Source organism: Chelonia mydas, chromosome 4, assembly GCF_015237465.2.
Source record: "Chelonia mydas isolate rCheMyd1 chromosome 4, rCheMyd1.pri.v2, whole genome shotgun sequence".
In the NCBI taxonomy this organism is placed as follows: domain Eukaryota; kingdom Metazoa; phylum Chordata; order Testudines; family Cheloniidae; genus Chelonia; species Chelonia mydas.
Window position 1 is genome coordinate 63,255,634 of NC_057852.1, and position 21,111 is coordinate 63,276,744.

The 21,111-nt window shown below is 44.3% G+C and overlaps 1 long non-coding RNA gene across 5 annotated transcripts in view; it reads right to left on the reverse strand.

The window, feature by feature from the left end:
* Nucleotides 1-21,111, reverse strand: part of LOC114022257 — a 67,437-nt gene that overhangs the window by 9,980 nt on the left and 36,346 nt on the right. The window lies entirely within an intron of this gene.

Sequence of the window (21,111 nt, forward strand, 5' to 3'; positions counted from 1 at the left end):
TCCTTCTTTACTGAATTTTCACTAAGCTCTCACCAACATCCTTTGCATTTAAATGACATAACTGTGGGTCTCTCTCCCTCATGACTGAATACTCAACCTAATTTCCTCCTCAGCCTTTTCAGCAGTCCATGCACTAGCAGCATAAAAGAAAATCAGAAATCTCAAAGACCATTTTGTTTCTTCATTTACATCATTCCTGTTTATTCAGTATAGTCAATGTTCTGCAGTTTAAGTGGATGGATAAACAAAAACGGCCCATAGCGACACATAATAAAACACAGAACTACAAATAAAAACAAGATATATTTTCATTATTTCTCATCTGATACCACTAGCATGGTACAGATATAAAAGGTTATTTCATCTGCTCAGTACTGTGTATTCTGGACATTGATTTTTTTTCATTGAAGTATGTGATATTCAGCTTAAGCAGCTTTATGCATTTATCACTGACAGATATTTGTGGGGGAGGTGACTTATTGATCTGTTAAAGAGTGAGCAATGTTTGCTCAATTATCACACGTGCCCTGCTATTACAACTGCTTTTCCTTTGTGACCTAAAATTCTGCTTGGGAGATTTCACAGACTGTGAATGAAAACTTGAGTCTGTAAAAGCCTGTGGTTAAAGCAAGCATAAATCAAATGCCTGAATACCCTTAAACAGAAGATTCACTCATTATATAAGCAGACTATGCTCAAACTACAGGCAAACTAGGCAGCTGCTTAGGGGAACAGATTCCTGGGAGAAGTGATTGAAACTGAGAGGAGAAGGAAATGATAGTTGATAATGAGTGCTGGGAAATGTAGTCTCAGAGATCAGTGGATGCACGGCTACAACTATTCCCTGTCCCCATCACTACACACTGTAATCTGTGCATGCCCAATATGGAGCACAGGGTGCCCAATAAAGTTTTGCCTCAGGTAGAAGACTGTCTTGAGTTGCCTCTGCCTAGAAGTGTTACCCGCGCAAGTTCTTGAAGGATGAAATTCACCTCACTGCAGAAGGCGAGTTTGGGGACTTAAGTGATGACTGACCTGGTGCTAGCCTTCAGCACAAGGTCAAAATTAAGGGCTAGTCCAGACAAAATTATGTACACCATTCTGGGCCACATTTCCTGGCTCCAAAGCAGGTAATTCCACCTTGTTACCTCCTTCCATAGTTCCTAAAGTGTTTTTTCAATTTCCAGTTTTCATTTCAGCTTCCCTCGTTTCCCCATTTGAAAGCATGGGACTAAGGTGACCAATCACAAATAACTACAGGCCTGATCCAAAGTCCACTAAGTTAATGGAAAGATTCTCCGAGTTCACAAAGAGAAAAATCAGTTAATTTTGTCAAATATATTGTTCAAAGCAAATCACTGGAGCAGCTCCTATCTTTATATGCAGCCAGACAGACTGACAACAAGGTTTTCAAATGTGATGTGTTCTGTCTAGTAATAGCATGATTACCAGCTTATTTAATGCAAACCACTAAAGGGCACTCAGAACTTTTGAGAACTACCAACTTGACTGTACTTAAGCAGTGATATACTGTTCCAATAGGCCATCTAGTGTCTCTTATAATGAAAATACGTTCCTTCCACAAAAATCAACCTGTCTGCTATTTTTCTGACAAATTCTTCTCCCTTTGATGTGTGCTGCTGAATTTTATGTCAAGTAGGAGCTTCATGACGTGGAGAGAAGGGTTTTTTTTTATAATGATTGAAAATAAAGAATCATGCAGTAAGTAGCTCTCTTTTTTCCTTTGTAAATCCCAGAACCATAGATGTTTCTGTTTGATTAATATGGTCCTTTCTTTTGGGTATCCTTCACGCTAACACCTAATAAGAGTATAGATTTAGATTTTTTGACAAGAATCTGAATGATAACATTATGTAGAGTGTTCAGGGCTCACATGAAGTCTCAGATACAATAGCTACACATACTCAGTGCTAATCTTCTAAAATCCAGGTAGGGAGAATGTACACACATCCAGGGGAACTGGTTTTACAAGACAAGTGGCAAAGCGATCCCAGAGGTCTAGAGCTAGAATCAAGCCTATAGCATTTTGCCAGTTATAGAAATCACTTCATTATGGCTTTGGAGATGACAAGCACAATATGTTCCAGGAGGAAATTTTGATTAGAAATCTACAATAGACAATTCAAAAGCGAAATAGGCAATGGACAGAATGTAACTAAAATCAAAGTTATTTTAAAAAATCCAATATTGTCATTTATTTCAGGGAAATTTTTTCTGGAGCTCCACAGAAGACTTGCTACCAACATCAGACTGCAGCAATGAGTCACTCCAGATGGAGAATATTACATTCCTAATTAAAGAGCACAGCCAGTACTTCATGTTTTTAGTGCTTTTAAACAACCTCACTGGTCATAAAAATTATGCTAATGTGTCTGTTAGGGGGGCGGAGGAAGAAGCACTCCTGACAGCTACACTATGCATGTGGGTGAACAGCAGCACCACCACTACACGTAAATTTGCTTTCCCAGCTATAGCAGTCCTTGTTTCTACAGAAATCCAAACTTCTGACACTACAGTGAACCTAAAAGTAACAAAGATTGTGAATTGCATTCTCCATTTCACTAACAATTAGTGTAGAGGAATTTGAGTATTAATTTGAGTATTATTTCATGAATTCAAAATTTGAATATATATTTATAAAATATTATTTATGGAGAACTACTACCCTGCTCCTTGGTTATAGTTAAGAGAATCTTCTTACCTCAATAGCTGAGTGAAGTTGGGGCTCATTGATCCTATGTCCTTTTAGTTCATACTAGAAAAGGGGGTCACAACAAGGGGCTTGATAAGAACATAGGAATGGCCATACTGTGTCAGACCAATGGTCCATCTAGCCTAGTATGCGGTCTTCCAACAATGGCCAATGACAAGTGCTTCAGAAGGAACAAACAGAACAGAACAATTAAGTGATCTACCCCTTGTTGTCCAATCCTAGCTTCCGGCAGTTGGACGTTTAGGGACACCCAAAGCATGGGGTTGTTCCCTGACCATCTTGGCTAATAGCCCTGGATGGAACTATCCTCCATGAATTTATCTTATTCTCTTTTGAACCCTGTTATACTTTGGGACTTCAAAACTTCCCATGGAAACAAGTTCCTTATGTACTTCCTTATGTTTGTTTTAAACCTGCTGCCTACTCAATTCATTGAGCGATCCCTGGTTCTTGTGTTATGTGAGGGGGTAAATAACACTTCTCTACACATTTTCTGCATACCATTTGTGATTTTATAGACTGCTATCTTATACCCCACTTTAGTTGTCTCTATTTAAAAAAGACTTAGATTGTTCATCTTAAATCTCTCCTCCCTTGGAAGCTGTTCCATACCCCTGATCATTTTTGTTGCTCTTCTCCATACTTCTTCCAATTCTAATATGCCTATTTTCAGATGGGGTGACCAGAACTGCATGCAGTATTAAAAATGTGGGTGTAACATGGATTTATATAGTGGCATTATGATATTTTTCTATTATGTACCCCTTTTCTAATAGTTCAGAACATTGTTAGCTTTTTGACTGCTGCTGCACATTGAGCAGGTGTTTTCAGAGAACTGTTCATTATGATCTTACACTTGAAGTCAATGGCAAAAGTCCCATTGGCATCAATAGTGCAAGATTAGGTCTAAAGCGTTCAGACTCCCTAGAGTTTAGGGGAGCTATTATCGTGTTGCTCAGTGACAATGATTTATTAAAACTGTTCTAGAGTAAGACAGGATGCCCTTTATTAGAGTGCAATTGAAACAAAAATGTATGGAAATTGCAGCAGAAGTATCTGAAGGAAGGATTGCTAGTTCCACTCTGTTTGCCCATAGACTGTCTACAAGGAGCTCAGAAGCTCTGGACTACAACCTAAAATTTAGAACCAAGTCCTTGTTGTCTGGAAAAATACCCCTTGTGGCAGAAGATTTTTTTTTAACTAAATTTTAATCCAAATATTGAGCCACAGCTTTCACCTTCTCCTGAAGAAGGTGCATACATGCACTACCTTTTAATATCATCCCCCATGGTTAACCAGGTACTCTTTGACTTTCATTGTTCTGAAAACTATATTTCTTTAAATCAACTTACAAGAGCTTCCCTAGCACTTCTCGCTAGCTCTCCTAGCCCCTTCTTACCTACAGATTACTCGCTATATAGTATATCTACAGTCAAAAATGGCTCAGGAGGTGTAATAAGTAAGCATGCCCCTCCTGATAGTTTATTTCAAAAACCACAAGTTTGTAAAACCTCTGTTGAAACTTCTCATCAACAAAAGATGCTGCACTTGTGAAGACAGTATAGCAGGTAGTTCTGAAGTTACTGAACTACAGGACCTTTTGACTTTGTAAATATATGTTCCCCCACTTTTCAACAGAAATTAACAACAGTTCTCTCCTATATGTTGTATTATTTTATTCAACCAAATATCTACCTTCCAGACTCAAATGCAACTTGCTATTTACTATAATTTTCTATCTGAGTCACTACAGCACAATCACTTCTGTTGATGCACCTATATTTATGTTAAGTGGAAGGTCTGTGTCAAGTTGTCCCAAAAAAATTGCAAATCAAGATGGATTTGTTCCACTTGTGTCCTTTTGAGGCGCTATTAGGCTTTCAAGTGCCTACTAGCTACCATTACTGCAATTTGAGCTAAAGCAGCCACAAACCTATAATAGCTTAGAAGTAGCAAGAAGGCATCTGTGTATACAGTTATTTGTAAATCAGGCCTTTTTTTGATAGCCTTTGCCTTATACATAGAGGGCCAGATCCTACAAGCCCTCTGATGCCCTGATCCAGGAAGGCACACAAGCATGTACTTGACTTTGAGCACATGAGTTGTTCCATTTACTTAAGTGGAATTACCCATGTGCTTAAAGTGAAGTGAAGCACATGCACATTTCAATGGGTCTGCCCCACTCAGGGGAAGCAAGATCTGCCAGACATACACTTCAGGATTTGTCAAACACTTCAAGCCCAAAAATTATCCTTTTCTTACCCACACATGCTTTTACTTAGCATAAAGACTGTTACTTTTTATTCTACATAAAGGATCTAGACTCTAAGCCAAGTTTTTAAAAAAACAGGATCCTAAAATAATCCCTATTTAGGCACATGTATAAGTGACCTGGTTTTCAAAGTGCTGTTTGTGACAAATTGGCCACAATCTGTCTGTACCACTTCTGAATTGTGGTTTCAGAGTAGCAGCCGTGTTAGTCTGTATCCGCAAAAAGAAAAGGAGTACCTTAGAGACTAACAAATTTATTTGAGCATAAGCTTTTGTGAGCTGCACTGTAGTTCACAAAAGCTTATGCTCTATTTGAGAGAAAACATTAAAATAAAAACCTATACACATGCTAAAAAGTTTACCAGGGGTCATGCTGAATTCCAACCTAGGGCTCTGATAGGTTTTAGTCCCTCAAAACCCACAACTTGGTTTTCTCCATAGTTACAAGTTCATCCATCTTAGATCCAGAACTAGAACAAAGGTTGGACAGATCAGCTATTGCTTTATACAGCTTGGACCTTTGTCTGCTGACTGCCTGTTACAAAAGGCGAGACTCCAAAAGGCTGGGGTTTTGAATAATTGGAGATGCGGAATTTGTATTTTCTTCCTAGGAGTTCCCCAGGAAATCCATTTAACATTTATTGTCCCCATGTCCATAATTGTCTAGCAATACAGTCTTTTGAACTCCAAGGCCTTACATCTGTCACATCTCCTGCCCCCTTCCCTAGAGAGACAAGGTGGATGAGGTAATATCTTGTATTTGGTGAAAGAGAAGTATTCGAGCCACACAGAGCTCTTCTTCAGGTCTGGGAACGGTACTCCAAGCATCACAGCAAAATGCAAGGTGGAACTGGTGGAGCTCTGTGTGGCTCAAAAGCTCGTCTCTCTCACTTTCTTCTTAGCATATGTGCAACATGCCTCAGTTAGCATGTGACCAGGATTCATCACCAAATTTGGTCAGCGGGTAGGATTGGGCTGGGTACTGACGGGGAGCACAATGTGAACACTGATCCATTCCCAACAGAAATTAGTCCAATAAAAGATATTACCTCATCCACCTTATCTCTCTACCATTCTGGGACCAACACAGCTACACCTACACTGCATACATCTTCCCCCTAGAGAGGTTACATACAATCACGTTTCACAATAACACATAAAATAAATAAAGTTTTTCAATGATGCAAAAACCTGCCATATCTCTCTGACTTGAAGCATCTCAAATGGACCTCAATGGGAGCTGATGGGTGCTCTGAACTTTGGAAAATCAGACCACTCATTTATTGCCCCAGTTCAGGAAAACATTTATAACCATGCTTGACTTTAAATGGTCTGATTTTAAAATCAATGGGATTTAGACATCCAAGTACTTTTAACAATCCCACTAGGTGCCCACCAGTATCCTTAAATGCCTAAATAACTTTAGTCTGGCCATAGGAACCTAATGTTAAGCACCCATGTTTTTTAAAATGGCCCTAAAGTTAAGTGATGCTGCAGTACTCATTATGTTTTTGACTGTTTTACTGTATGCTGTTTTCATATGCACTCATCAAATGTAAGTATGATTACATCATGCCTTAAATTCATAAAAGTAATGAGCATTTTTGAGAGAGACATTCAGAAAGACAGGCCCATTTCTGAATACTATTTCTGGAATGTCATTTTTGTCATGCAAATCTGAAAATAAGCCGACTTAAGGTCAGATTTGACTATAATTTTGTTCAGTATAAATAAGTCATGAAAAACAACCTGAGGCAATAGATGCTCATTTTCAGATTAATTTTTAGCATTCTCAATGAACCACAGTATATAAAAATCCAGCTTTCATGTCGGAAAATAATTTGATTAAAAAATCACTTATTAAAAAAATTAGGAAGTTGCTCCTTTCCCCCCTTCTTTCTTCCTACGGTTCCATTTTCTTCTTGTTTTTAAATTATTTCACCTTTTCTGATCTCAATACCTTCTTATGTGTTTATGTGCCTTCCTTTTGATGATAAAAGTTCCAATAAGTTGTAATTAGAAAAACTATATCATGTGATTTGTGAGACTAGACAACACTCAACAGATTTCAAACATTAATTACTAAATGCTCAGTGAACTTTTGGCAATGTATGTATTGAAAATCTCCTACAAAAATTAGAGAAATTAACTCAAATATTGAATAAATCTGAAGAAACTGCAATCAGCCTACAGATAATCCTCATGCAAAAGAGAAGGATAAACTCATTCAATTCATTACAAATTATTCATTCAACTCTGAATTTAATCAAACTCTTCAGCTAAAATGCATTTTAGAAGTTCTCAGCTGTCTTTCACACTTCACAGTCTAACAGGCAACAAGCAGTTATATAGTAAATGAACATTTGAAATAGATGGAGAGTGGGGAAATACAAGAATACATATGTGGATCAAGGCACTTCTGAATCCAAAACCAAAAGTATATCATACTGTAGATAATTTATGTGCAATATTAGCACGTTATTGGATTTTGTTTATTACTGTGGTTTGTATATTTGTACCAGCCCCTGTTATGACCGCAACTTTGCCAAGCATGCCTCAAGTGCTACCGGCTACAGGCCACACCACATCCCACCTCAGCAGGTCCCTGGCCTATGCTACAATTTCTGAGGCCCAGTATGAGCTGAAAGAATTCTCCCTCCGCTTGATGCATCTTTTGGGCTAGAATCTCATTTCAGGCAGTGAGTAGTGCAAGATCATCTACAAAAGAAGATTCCAGGTTTGTCACTCTGAAACCTAGAATGTCTGTTGAGTCATTGTTAAGCGATGGAAACAGCTACAAGCAACAAGCATGGCCGTGAGTTCTTTTTGTTTAGAGTATCACCAGGTTCGATCATCACTGGGATCTGTGGTCTGTTATTGTCCAATTTTTAAGTGCTCAGCAATTTTGACTTTACAAATTACAACTGAGTGACAGCACAGGCTTCCAGCTATAGTAAGCCATGTATGCATGCCACGCAAGAGTACTAGACCACTGAGATTTTAGTGGTAACTCAACTAATTCCCACTTACTCTCCAGCTAATTTGTATGCAGTTATTTTGTTGATTGTACGAGAAAGACTGCACAGATTATTTGTGCAACTGCCACAGTTCTTAGTGTACAAGCTTTTACCCAGTAGTTTTATAAAGGACAGGGATAAAACTATATCTTATTTTTTCTCACCTTGTGTGTAATACAAGGTGGAAAAATAGCTACCCTGACTACCCTGAAAGCCATCCACCAACAACCATAAATATAAGTTCCTACAAAAAAAGTTAACATACCAAAATCTCCTTGGAACACTTGATTTTGCTGCTTGAAAGAGAACTCCCATTAGAATTATCTTGCTAGTTTGGCAGATGTGTTCTTTTACAGAATCTCTCAAGGACCAAAGGGAACCACATTGGGGGAAAGGAATGAAGTATATCAAGGACCTATGGAAACATTAATCTAAGGAAGTCAGAGGTAGTACGCTGGAAGGAGCATGTGGACTAGTATCCTTCTTCTCAGGAGTAGCACATACTCCCCTGTAGAGCTCTACATCTGCTAGATGGCATGTAGGGCAATGGCCAGGCCCTGGCCTAGGCCCGCCTCTGTGGGGCAGCGTGTGCCTTCAGCAGCATTGGACAGTTGCACCCGTGCTTCAGAGCCCAAGTACCCAAGTTATGGTTGCATCCTGCATGGGTGCATTAAACAGGGAAAGAAACTCTGTATCCTCTTTCCACACAGAGCACCTATGTTAGAGTTGCCACAATTTGGCCCAAATGGTCTTCAATCTAACCATGAAGACTTGAATACATAAAATTCTGTGTTCCATGAATCCACCATCTCTGCTGTGCTCTGACATTCCCTGTATCTACTCAGAGGAGCAAAGCACAGTTAGAATTTTCAACTAAGTTACAAGGGAATGGGATGTATCCATGAAACAGAAAGGTGGAATAAGTGGTTAAGTAAATAGACCAGCACAGATCCTCCTGGAATTTCCGTAGTCAATTGGACTCCCGTGTGGAAAGCCTCGTGCTATGTATTTTACTTAACCTAATTCAATGCATTATCTCAAGATTGCATGCTGGAATTATCCATGTCTCTAACCTGTGTCAGCACTGATTGATCCAACGAAACCAAAACTATAATGCAAAACTGAGAGCACTGAGCTTTGAAGAGAACAAAAGCAGCCATTAGTGTAGTTCTACCTTTTCAGAGTTCCCTAGTACTTGTTGAATTAAGAAGCATGGGGGAAAAAAATCCTACTCTCGCTATTTAATTCTTCTCTGTATCCTAGAATAGATCACAAGAGACATTTTATGCCAACTTTCTGACAATCACTTGGCAACACCATTGGTTTCTGAATAAACTACGAGATCATACTGTAGCTGTTAAGCTTTCCACATTATGCAGACTGTTTAAAATTTAATGTATAATTTTAAATGCACTCTGCTGCTTTGCTAAGGCTTCAGTTAGTTCAGCACTAGCAATTAAAAAAAAATCTGTCAGAGCTGGCACCAAGCTGAGCTCCTTCTCCCCCCAGTCTTAAGAGGCCTGTTGGGAACCCTTTTCAGAAATAAAGCATTGTGAAGAGTCAAATCAGGCCTGGGAAAGCAGGGTGGGTGCCTCTGTGGCGATGTTACAGAACAAGAGCTATGTGTGAGGAGAAGGAAAGAAAGAGCAGCAGATAGGAAAGGATGGGGTGGGAGGAATGAGCAGCACTGGGCAGAGATGGAAGATGTGAAGAAAACTAAGAAGGGGGATTGGAAGAAAAAACTTCTTGGTTTTCTTTTAAAGATGTGTCCGTAGAGACTATGAACAGTAGCCAAACATCCAGCCACAACATTCAAGTTTTAGAAGAGATTCACAAGCTCAGCTTTATAACAAAAACAATTTATTTGTTTGACATTTATGTTAACTACATAACAGGGCATCCATCCCAGGCTCCAGACACCCCTGACAACCACACAGAAATACAATTAATATATAATAGATCTTAACAATGGACCCACTGAGAGGGCTACCCTATCAGCAACATGGATGTAACAAACACTACCAACCAAACCACCACCAGAGACGCCTACTTCACCCATCTCCATTCCCAATAGTCCAGGAAGAAAAGATTGGATTTGTAGTGTGCCCTGAAAAACTCAAGCTGCTCCAGATCCAGGGGGAAGTTCCAAAAGCTTAGATTCCTAATGGAGAATACCCTGTTAGATACCTTCTCTCCCATCCATGCACTTAAATCACTAGTATCCTTTCAACATGGCACTATCATCTTGTATAATAGTATTCATGAAAAAGAACTGTGGTTATAATTTTTACTACAAGTTTTTGAGGTTACGAATACATCGCTCTTAGCTGGGAAATTCACAGCCTTGGGTTCTTCAATTCATCATAAATTCTAATGATTCAACCCCATGAGAAGTGAAAAGATTCCAAGCATGATCAATAGTGCATATCAGTTCTATTTTTGTTTTAATAATAAGATCCCTTGGGATTTTCTATAGTCTGTTCTCTCCTGCTTTTTAGACAAATACGCAGAAAGAACAAATACACTCCTACTTTGATCTGAACTTCTCTGTAATTGGATGCCACTAATGGAACTAGTGAAAATTATAGAGTGGAGTGACATCTTAGGTAAATTCATCCTATGCTGACTCAAAACATGGGGCAAATAGGATGCACCACATTCAATACGTTCTAAAATAGGATTTTTTTTAAAAAAAAAAACTTTGGCTAGCTGGAGTCCAGCACCTATCTCAAGAGGTGTCTTCCTACCTCCCCCCTTAAATTGAAGTGTCTCCATGATAAGCTTCTTGTTCAAATTTGGTTTTAACAAAGCCATAATTGGAAATATTTTAGATATGTATTTCATAGTACAATGCGAGGTGATACAGACTGATCTAAAGTGTAAAAATTAAGGTCTCCTCAGGGGGAGGGGGAAATCTTACTTTATGCTTCTACTTCTATTTCCCATAGAATACAATGACTTTATCAAAATACTTTGAGACATTTTCAAGTTATAGGACCCAATTCTCATTTACAGTAAGACCCCTTTAAACCATTCTGTCAGTGTAAAACAGATGTAATGTATATCCACTTTTGGACTCTTTTATACGATACCAGGGTTATTTATACCACCCTTAGTGTAAGTGTGAATTAGACCCATATCATAGAGTTTATATACAATAGTCTTGAGGTGGCCAGTTAAAATCATATTTGGAATGAGGATAAAATAAATAAGCTATCATACAGGGATCTGACAGGAATGCATCTTAAGTGACTTTGACATGTTCACTATTTAGTTTGCTCATGATGGAGGGAAAAGGGTATGATTTTTAAACTATCAGGTTATGAGTTATAAAAATGACTGACAATGATCTGTCTCTAAATAAGATCCTTTCTTTCAATGGGCATGGACCTCTAAAACTCATGAGGGATGTTAGTAATATGTTTGCTTTTCCCTCAGGTGAAATTCCAAAGGAGGAACTTTAATCCTGTTTGTGGGAAGGTGGAGTGAAATGAACAACACTTGTTAGAACAAGAACATACAAAGGCATATAACTGACACTGGTAATAACAGAATGGAATGGACAGAAGCTGGGAAATGTCTCTTGGAAGGAATGTAATGAAGGTACAGACAGACAGCACCATCCTTCATACCAGCATGCTGGCAGCTGCACACAACCCAATGGTCTGTTTCAGAAGCCCGAAGCAACACAAAATGATCTAATTAGAACCAAGATGACAGCCTGGAAAGACTCACAACAAATTAAGAGAGAAGTACAACCGTTTTTAAAATAGTATATAAAACCTATATTCAGCTGTATATGCAGACCCAGTGGAATGGTTTGGATATTAGCTATGGGAAAAGTTAATTCCCCCCACTCCTGTCCTCTGCAACCCATTGACTAGAATAACAGCAGCTGCCTTCTGTATCTCTGTTTTCTGCAGGATCTCTGCAGCCTCACCCTCTATCCCTCAAGCCTGCTCTCAAATCCCCCTTATGCACTGGCGTGTTTGAGGCCAGCAGGTAGACTTCCTCTGCAGCGTACAGAAAGTGCAGAACCTTCTCCCCATGTCTGTGCTTTCACTGTTACTGCACAACCCAGTGCAAGATCACTGCATGGTTTGAATGCACCAGAAATCCCTTGTAAGGCCCTCTAAGGCCCTGGTGAATTTCACCCTCAGTTAGTTTACATCTTATGGAATCAAAAGCTTTCTCAGAATTATGGAAGTCTGTGTTGCTAACATAGGAAAGCAAAGGTTCCAGTGATAAGAAAGCAGCATTAGTTCAGTCACAGTGCACATAGTGAGCTAGATTCTCTTCCCACTTTCTCTGGTCTATGTTTGAAGTAAGTCAAATGAAGCCAATGGAATTACACTAGTATAAACCAGTTTAAATGAGAGGAGATCAAGCCCAGTGTATATAATCCTTTGTATTTATATAGCACCCTGTGACGGGTGTCGGTCGGTCCTCCGAGGCCCTAGGGGCGATGGAGAGCAATGGTCTTTGTAGCAGGCCTCGGCCCCACCTCCCGGGCGTTGGGGAATTAGCGGGGAGGTGCGCCGGCCGGAGTCAGTAGCGCGCCCCTCAGGCAGGGGGGCGCCGGGGTAGGGGAAAGCAGGCCCACCCAACTCCACTGCGTTCCAGCCCAGGGCCCTGACAATGGCGGGAGGCGAAGGTCCCGCCGCTGGGTCAGCGGGCAATCCGCACCCGCTGACCAAACACACCCACCCCACGGTGTAGTTGGGCCCCGCCCTTTGTACTTCCTGTCTCACCCTTCCCCTTCCGGGGACTGGTGGAAGCTTGGCCTGGCCCCGCCCACTCAGGCCCAGAGGATGGCTCCTTACCCTCTGGTTCGGAGGGGAGCCACCCTGGCTCCCTACATACCCCACCCCTCAAATACAGCTCCCGATCTTCGGAGCTGGCATCCTCACCTTCTCCGAGGTGGGATAGGAAATCCGCATTGGCGTTGTCTCGTCCCGCCCGATGGTGGATCGTGAAGGCATAGGGCTGCAGAGCGAGATACCATCGCATCAGCCTGGCATTATTGTCCTTCATCTTATTGAGCCATTTCAGGGGTGCGTGGTCCGTAACCAGTATAAAGGGGGCCCCGAGGAGGTAGTAGCAGAGAGCCTCGATTGCCCACTTAACGTCTAAGGCCTCTTTCTCCACGACAGAGTAGTTCCGTTCTCTGGGGAACAGCTTCCGACTGAGGTAAACAATCGGGTGTTCCTCCCCGTCCACCTCCTGTGAGAGGACCGCCCCAGGCCCAACGCCAGAGGCATCGGTCTGGACAATAAAGTCACGATGAAAGTCGGGGCTGAAGAGTATTGGATCGCTACACAGCCGTTTTTTGATGGTTCGAAAGGCCATCTCGCACTCGTTGGACCAATGCACCCGGCGAGGACTGTCCTTGGTCAAGAGCTCCGTTAGCGGGGCCGTAATCCTTGCGAAGTGGGGTACAAACCGCCGGTAATAACCAGCTAAGCCCCAAAATTGGCGTACTTGCCTCTTCGTGGTCGGCACCGGACATTCCTGGAGTGCTTGGACCTTCCCGATGAGGGGGCTGACCTGTCCGCGGCCCAAAGTGTACCCCAGGTAAGTGGTTTCCTCCCACCCGATTCGGCATTTTTTTGGGTTGGCCGTCAGCCCGGCTGCGCGGAGGTCCTGGAGGACTGCCGCTACTTGGTTAAGATGCTCCTCCCAGTTATTGCCATAGATGACCACATCGTCCAGGTAGGCCGCCGCGTATTTCGTGTGTGGTTGCAACACCCGGTCCAACAAACGCTGGAAGGTTGCCGGGGCCCCATGTAGGCCGAAAGGCATCCGGGTGAAATGGTACAACCCTGAAGGGGTGGCAAACGCGGTCTTCTCCTTGGACCGGGGATCCAAGGGGATCTGCCAATACCCTTTGGCGAGATCTAACGTGGTGATATAACAGGCCTCCCCGAGCCGGTCGAGGAGCTCATCGACGCGGGGCATCGGATAGGCGTCAAATTTTGAGATGTTGACGACCCTCCGGAAGTCAATGCAAAACCGCCGGCTCCCATCGGGCTTCGGTACGAGGACGACGGGGCTCTGCCACTCGCTCTGGGAGGGCTCAATAACACCCAGTTCCAACATCACCTGGACTTCCTCCTCTACGGCCTCCCACATTCGCCTCGGCAATGCCGGGCTGCCTCTCGGACCACCACCCCGGGTTCCGTGTGGATCACATGGTAGGTGTGCGTCATCCGCCCAGGTTTCGTGGTGAACGTCTTGGGGAACGCCCTCACTAAGCAGAGTGCCTGTTCTCGCTGCTCGACAGTGAGGGTCTCTGCTAGCTGGGGTTCACCATCATCCGACTCTTCGGGTGGTTGGGGCCCCAGTTCCGGTTCGGGGGGATATGGGGCCACCATGAGCCCTTCCCGGTCCTGCCAAGGTTTTAAGAGGTTCACATGATAAATCTGCTTTTCCTTACGGCGACCAGGTTGCCGAATCTCATAGGTTACCGGCCCTACCTGGCGGAGGACCTCATACGGACCCTGCCAGCGGGCAAAAAGCTTTGATTCCTCCGAGGGGAGCAGGAGGAGTACTCGGTCCCCTGGCCTGAATGATCGAGCCTGGGCGCCCCGGTTGTAGTGTTGCTCCTGGGCTCTTTGGGCGGTGTTTAAGTTCTCCCTCGCGAGCTCTCCCGCCCGCGCCAGCTTCCCCTGCAGTTGTAAGACATATTGCAAGAGACCCTGTGTTGCGGATGGGTTATGTTCCCAAGTCTCCCTCAAGAGGTCCAACACCCTGCGGGGTCGTCGCCCATAGAGGAGCTCGAATGGGGAGAACTTCGTGGACGCCTGTGGGACTTCTCGAATCACCAGCAGTAAAGGAGGGAGCAGCTGGTCCCACTGGCGGAGATCCTGGGTGGGGAAACGCCGCAACATCCCCTTCAGGGTCCGGTTGAACCGCTCGACCAGTCTGGGGATGGTAGACCGAATTCTGCAATTTCTTAATCCCCAGTAGGGCACATACCTGGCGGAACAGCTTAGATGTGAAGTTGGTCCCTTGATCAGTGAGGATCTCCCGTGGGAGGGCTACCCTTGCGAAGATCTTCACAAGCTCCGCAGCGATAGTGCAGGCGGTGATACTTCTTAAGGGGATGGCCTCTGGGAAGCGGGTGGTGTAGTCCATCAGGACGAGGATGTATTGATGGCCCGCCTTGCTTTTTGGGAAGGGCCCGACCATGTCCATTGCTGCCCGCTCAAATGGCACACCTACGACTGGTAACGGGACCAGAGGGGCCTTCCGTACCCCAGCTGGGGCTGCATGTTGGCAGTCCGGGCACGACACACAATACTCCTTTACCTCATGGTGGACGCCAGGCCAGAAGAACCTGGCCAGGACTCTGGCCACAGTTTTTTCCTGCCCTAAATGGCCGGCAGCCGGGATGTCATGTGCAAGCTTCAGGACAGCCCGACGATAGATGCGGGGGACCACGAGTTGGGTCCAGACCTCTTGGGTCTGGGGGTCGCGGTCAAGGCGGTAGAGCCGCTCGTGGTTGGAGTTCAAACCTGGGCCACTGGGCGGTGCGCTGCGCCTCCACGACCTCACCATCCACCCGGGCCAACTGCTCGTAGGCAAACCGGAGCGTAGGATCCTCCCTTTGATCTCGGCTAAAGTCCACCAGGTCGGGAGGGGGACCCACCATTTCCAGGCCCTCCTGCCCAGGGGTGGGGCCTGGTTCCGCTCCAGGGTCGGAGCTCGAGTCAGGTCCTGTCCTCTTCTCAGGCAGGCCTCCCTCGAACGCCTCTTTGGTGGGTAGGGATTGGAGCACCTCGACGAAGTCTGGCCAGTCCCGGCCCAGGATCACTGGAAAGGCGAGGGATGACGCCACCGCCACATTCATTAACTGCGTTACTCCATGCACCGTCATGGGGACCCGCACCGTGGGGTACGATATTACATCTCTGGATGCACTGAATCCGCACTTCCCCGACGGTCCGCTGGGGGTCCGAGAAGAGCGCTTGGCGGACAAGGGTCTGCCCACAGCCCGAATCGACTAGACCCACCACGGGGACCCCGGCGACTTCCATGGGGGCTGTCAGTTTGGCCACGGAGGGCAGATGGGCCCGTCACGGAGGGCAGACGGGTCCGTCGCTCACCGGCGCACACCAGGCCAAAGTTGCAGTCCATTGCAGGACAGCCCCGTTGCAGATGCCCATACTCGCCACATCGAAAACAAGGTCCTACCTCTGGGCGCGCCGGCTGCTTGGGGGCACCAGTGGGGCCGCAGAGAGGGCTGGGGCCTGGTGGTCGGGTTAAGCGTCCAGGGCCGGAGTGTGGTGGTGACTCGGGCCGTCGAGAAAACTCGGTCCTGCCGCCTTCTGGTCGTCGGGTACGGTGGGGTGCGTTGGTTTGGGAGGTGGGCCCCCTCCGTTCAAGTTTCTGTGCATTGGGTCCAGGGTTTGAGGGGCGGGCGGCCGGTCCTATCGGGGCCTCAGCCTCGAGAAAGTCCTCCATAAGCGCGACAGCCGAGCTCAGACTTTGGGGCCGGTGCCTTAACACCCAAGCCCTCCCTTGGGGTGGGAGGATGTGCACGAATTGCTCAAGGATGACCTGTTTGTCACCTCAGCTGCGGTTCGGCGCTCGGGTTGGAGCCATCGGGTACCCGCGTCCTTCAGTTCCTGGGCTACCGCCCAGGGTCTCGCACCCGGTGGGTAGACCTTTTCCCGAAACCATCGCCGAAAGGTTTCCGGGGTAATGTCGAAGGCATCCAAGATAGCCGCTTTCACTCGAGCATAAACGCGGGCCTCATCATCTGGGAGCCCACGATAAGCCTTCTGGGCTAGCCCCGTCAGATACGGGGCGAGGAGTGTTGCCCATTGGTCAGGCGCCCAACCAGCCACTGAGGCCACCCGCTCAAAAGTCACTAGGTAGTCTTCCGGGTCATCCTCAGGCCCCATCTTGGCCAGACGGATCGGTGGGGCGGGAGGGGTCGGGGTGGTTGCCCGCTCCGGTTGAGCGCCACCATGGCCCGACCACAGGGTTGCAAGCTGCTGGAAGCACTGGGTTTGTTGTTCCTGGTGCTGAGCCCCCAGGGTTTGGAGCAACTGCTGCTGCTGCACGAGTTGGTGCTGCTGCTGTTGCTGGCTCTCAGCCAGGAACTTGATAAGCCTTTCTATCTCCATCTTTCCAGTAGGGGAGCTTCAGAGGCGCCCTCGCACTCACCCCTTTCGGCAGGGGTTGGGATCGCCTGCCCGCATTCTCCACCACTTGTGACGGGTGTCGGTCGGTCCTCCGAGGCCCTAGGGCCGATGGAGAGCAATGGTCTTTGTAGCAGGCCTCGGCCCCACCTCCCGGGCGCTGTGGAATTAGCGGGGAGGTGCGCCGGCCAGAGTCAGTAGCGCGCCCCTCAGGCAGGGGAGCGCCGGCAAGAGTCAGTAGCGCGCCCCTCGGGCAGGGGGGTGCCGGCAAGAGTCAATAGCGCGCCCCTCGGGCAGGGGGGTGCCGGGGTAGGGGAACGCAGGCCCACCCAACTCCACTGCGTTCCAGCCCAGGGCCCTGACAGTGGCAGGAGGCGAAGGTCCCGCCGCTGGGTCAGCGGGCAATCCGCACCCGCTGACCAAACACACCCACCCCACCGTGTAGTTGGGCCCCGCCCTTTGTACTTCCTGTCCCACCCTTCCCCTTCCGGAGATTGGCAGAAGCTTGGCCTGGCCCTGCCCACTCAGGCCCAGAGGGTGGCTCCTTACCCTCTGGTTCGGAGGGGAGCCACCCTGGCTCCCTAAACACCCCAATTAACTATCTAACCTGGAAATTCAACACTGCATACATACAACATTGCTGAATTCATATTGCTAAGCTGCTGCACCAGTAGTCATTAATGGCCCTTGCTAACAATACCTGGTTCCTAGGTGTGGATAGTTTTGTTATAGTGAGCCAAACCTATAAAATAAACTAGGGAAGAAGGAAGTAGTAATAAGCAACCCAAATACAGGCAACCTCCTCAAATTATTTCCTACCCTGTTATGCTGCGATCGCAAGAATTTATAACTAGAGCTAGGCAAAAGTTTTTGTGCACATTTTTTCTTTTTCAGATAAAAATGCAGATTCAGCAACACCAAAACATTTGTAAGTTTGTATTTATTTCACCAAACTGTTCTAAAAAGATATCAAAGTCTTTCAATTTGTCATATTCAAAATGAAATGTTTTGAATTTTTTTATTTGAAGTGGTTTTGGTTGTGTCAAAGTTTCCTTAATTTTATTAACAACCAATAAATGGCTGTTTTAAACTTGTGAAAATCAAAATTGAATATTTCAATCTCATCAAAACAAATGTATTGTTGTACCTGAAATGAATTATTTTGCTTTTTGGAATTACCAGCGAACTGAAACTCATTAACTGAGCTCTGTGTATAATGCTGTTATAGAACTATATTAAAGTACTGTGATATCAGAAGTGTTCTATTATATTATGATAACCCCAGTAATCTCAATCTTGCTTCCATTCATTTCAATGCAAGTTCTCATTGACTTCACTGAAAGCTGGACCAGGCCTAATGTTAGTTTGTTTATATAAGCCCGCCTATTGACCCTGAACTTCTATGAAAGAGCTCTTAGAACTAAAATGCAATGAAAGAAACACTCTTGCATGAGGTAATTTAGTGACAATAAAGGCAGAAACAATTTTAAGTAAAAAGAAACATGTCAATAATGAAATGGGCCTGAAGAAAAGAAACAGATAAAGTAAAATAGGGTTAAAAAAATTCCAGAAGTGAACAAAATAGACCTATGATGAAGAAATAGGTAATTACTGGCAGTGACTCAGATGCTAATGATAGAGACTGGTAGACATCTAGGGCGGGAAGTAACTTTCAGCTCCTTCTTAACGCATCAAGTTAGCAGTAAAATCTGTTCCCTAGTGATTCTTTTCTACGTTGGGGAAAAAAAAAAAAGAGCAAGAGAGTTGCCTGTGAATTTTAGATTAAAATAAGACCTTCTTAAAAGGAGCAAAGTGGAGCTTGGGCAGGATGTATAAACAGGGTCAAACTCAAAACAAGGTTTTTTTGTTTTTTAAAAGGCGTACTCGGAAGGTCACAAAGAGATAAAAGTCAAAATGTTACTGGTTTCAGATTTCAGATGCATTTATTTGGATGGGGTTCTTTATCGTTTTGGTAGACTTGGGTGTGGAGGGAAAAATATATGTTCTAAAGTTCGTTGAATCATACTGTGTTTTTCAAAGTATCTGTGTGATTAAAACATTTTTTTTAAAAAAAAGCAAAAACAGAATTGAAAAGTCTACCTAGGTAGCCAGATGTTTAGGATCAGGATAAAATAAAATTGTTTCTGCCTTGACTTGTTTGTTCATATTTGCTATCAAGAACATAACCCTGTATGAAATGACTCCAGATAGTTCTGCCTGACAATAAGAAAGCTGAAACAGTCACTCTCCCACAAAATGTGTACCCAGTGTCTTTTAGCTGATCACAAAATGGGAGATCTTACAAGTGCTTGCAGATGGCTGAGATAAACAATTAGTTCAACTTCTAGGTATCACAGGTTGATCTGAACTGAACAATTTACACCTGTTTGCTTTCAAAAGCCAATACTTTGCCTTTTGGTTTTTTACAAGGAGTAGGGGCCCAGAGCAACTGGTTTACTATCATCCATGTCTTCTGAGAAAAGTTGTTCCCTGAGGAACTGAGTCAAGATTGTCAGTTTCTCTATGCAGAAGTTATGGCACCTTCATTCCCCATGTCATAATGTGGTGCTGTTTTTCCCTCTTATGATTCTAGAGTCTCTTAGCAGCAGCATTGACCCTAAGATCTGGAGAGCAGCTCTAATATCAAAAGCTGTCAGAATCAGCTGGCTGTAAATTATCACTGTAGATCATTAATATGAACACCAAAGCTGCAAAAGAAGTGCAATCTGCTTGACTCTTTTCTCTAGAGAGCAAGTGCACCACTTTTGAAAAGCTCCTAACTGAATAATAATCATGGTATATTATAAGAAATGGATAAAAAAGCAGAAGGATCTTATAAACAATATTCAATCTTTGCTGAACCTTGCATCACCTTAGCCATGGAGGCCCAACCTTTCAGAAGGATTTGGGTGGCGTTCAGCTGAGCGCAGCAATGCCTCACCCACTACCTAGTGGAATTTTCAGTCCTAAATTAGGCAGCTCCATGACCCCTCAGCTCCCTATGGAATTCATGGTGAGAATTAATCACCTAAGAAAGATTTTCAGAAACTGGCCAGCTGAGTGAGGAGCCACCTAAGCAAACCAGGAGTGAGGTGCCAAGGAGAGGAGCTTAGATGTTTAAGCATCTGATCTGGCAAACCTGTTTGATGAGCAAGGGATAGAAAATTGCTATGCCTAATGCAAGAGCACCCCATGAATGGAAAGCTTCCAAGGGATTTTCATTGATGCCAATTTATAGAGCTCAAGAATAACATCATAATTACAGTCTTTGGAGTGCAATGAGATTTAGTTAAATATTGTAACAATTGTAAAACAGGGATGGATTTTTGACATACCATTTTCTTTTTTCATTATACACTTTGTTGGAAGAATGAGTGCCAGAATTTCTTGCATCTGATAGAACACTTCATATAGGTGATTAATATATAGTGGTGCGTTACCATTTTTTATTTGATCAGTTAACCAGTCAGAGTTCTACCTGGTTACAGCTTTTCTTCTCTATACGGTGATTGTGAAGTGCCTAGCCAATCATATTTCAGAAGTTATGGACATACTATTATGGTACTATATATCAATGTTCCCTCTAATTTTTGACAGGCTGTGTGTGCAAAAAATTTCTTCTGTGCAAATTGTTGTGCCTCTATGCACATTTTTGTGCATGCGGTGTTTTGCCGAGTGCGCGGGGTTTAGGATCTGTGCGCGCACGCACACGCGCACAGCTGAGAGGGAACAGTGCTATATATGCTTTAACAGACTAGAGAAAAGATTTAGAATTTGGTCTTCTCATTTTCAAAAGACTGAAAAGAAAAAAAAATTCAGCTAACAAGTTTTAGAGCCCATATTCTTTCTTCAGACTCATGGGCACATCCCAACTTGCAAAGATCCAAACACAGACTGAAGATCCAAGATGAAGGACAAAAGAAAACAAATGACTGAAGAT